The sequence below is a fragment of the Mirounga leonina genome, unplaced genomic scaffold, assembly GCF_011800145.1.
Source record: "Mirounga leonina isolate KUSES-001 unplaced genomic scaffold, KU_Mleo_1.0 Mir_118, whole genome shotgun sequence".
In the NCBI taxonomy this organism is placed as follows: domain Eukaryota; kingdom Metazoa; phylum Chordata; class Mammalia; order Carnivora; family Phocidae; genus Mirounga; species Mirounga leonina.
Window position 1 is genome coordinate 2,498,994 of NW_023270277.1, and position 1,408 is coordinate 2,500,401.

The 1,408-nt window shown below is 43.2% G+C and overlaps 1 non-coding gene across 1 annotated transcript; it reads left to right on the forward strand.

Moving 5' to 3' along the window:
* Positions 1–635: 635 nt before the first annotated feature.
* On the forward strand, positions 636–760 carry LOC118007366. Its single transcript, XR_004678395.1, has one exon. It is a non-coding gene; the product is annotated as a U6atac minor spliceosomal RNA (small nuclear RNA).
* The last annotated feature ends 648 nt before the right edge of the window (positions 761–1,408 follow it).

Consider the following 1,408-nt stretch of genomic DNA (forward strand, 5'->3'; position numbering starts at 1 on the left):
CAGTATGATTTCATCTTAATGTGATGATACTCACAAAGACCCTATTTCCAAACAAGTCACACGCACAGCTTCTGGGGATTAGGATTGGAACATATTTTCGGGGGGGACACAATTCAGCCTCCAACACAGACCAACTCATCCACAGAATATTGATACTACAAAGGTCACATTACGCAACCATGCAGAAAGACTGCCATATGCAATAGAATAAATGCTGCTGGAAAAAGTGGCTGTTTATGTGCGTCAAGAAAGTGAGGATCTATTACCTGGAAAACAAGTCTGTGTAAATATAAAGTAGAATGACTTGGGGCATCTGCGGTCATTTATTAGTGGGTAGGTTCTGAGGAAATTGTCCATGCTTCTGGAACTTGGGTTTCCTGCATCTCAGATGAGGACCACAGTACCAGCACCACTATGTTATTGGGAAGATGATGTTCGACACAACAGAGAACGAGCCTGTTTAGTGCTTGCCGCCTCCAAGGCTCAGAGCCTGGATGAGTTTTCCATCCTTCTCTTTCAATGTCCGTGTTTCCAGCTCCAAATGAGATACTGGACAGAGACTGCAGCTTACAGAGTGGTTTTGGTTTACACAGGTGGATTTCTAACAGCTTTTCTTATTTAAAAAAGCGTAAACTGTGTTGTATGAAAGGAGAGAAGGTGAGCCGTCCCCTTGACAAGGATGGAAGAGGCCGTTGGGCCTGATGCCCGCACACCGGCAAGGCATTGCTGCCTCCCTGGTGGCACCTGAGCATCACCTTTTGCTTCTCTAATGGAGTGTGGGGACAAAGGGGAGCTTCGCGTGTGCTCTGCGGTGAGCACAGCCGACTGTCTAGAGAAACGGAATTGCCACATTGTGCACCAGAGACTAATGTAACAGTGTGTGTCACCTATACCCCCCAAAAATAAAAGTTTCCTTCCCATTGTCTGTCAATTGGGCGAATCTCAAACTTACAGAGGCATCGCTTTCTGAAAGTCTCACAGGTCTCGAATAGTATTTAGTTATTTATTTTAATTTTTTAATTTTTTATTTATTTTTAAAATTTATTTTTATTTATATATTTATTTAATTTTCTTATGTTATGTTAGTCACCATACATTACATCATTAGTTTTCGATGTAGTGTTCCATGATTCATTGTTTGCACACGACACCCAGTGCTCCATTCAATACGCGCCCTCCCGAATACCCATCACCGGGCTTACCCATCCTCCAACCCCCCTCCCCTCTGAAACCCTCAGTTCATTTCTGGAGTCCATAGTCTCTCATGGTTTGTCTCCCGCTCTGATTCATCGAACTTATACCTGCGACATTTCAAGAGACCATTCTCATAGACTTTGATATTTCCCTGTATTTGGATTTTAGTACTGGAAAATTTGCCTGCAGTCTTCCTTTTTGCCTTCAAATGGGG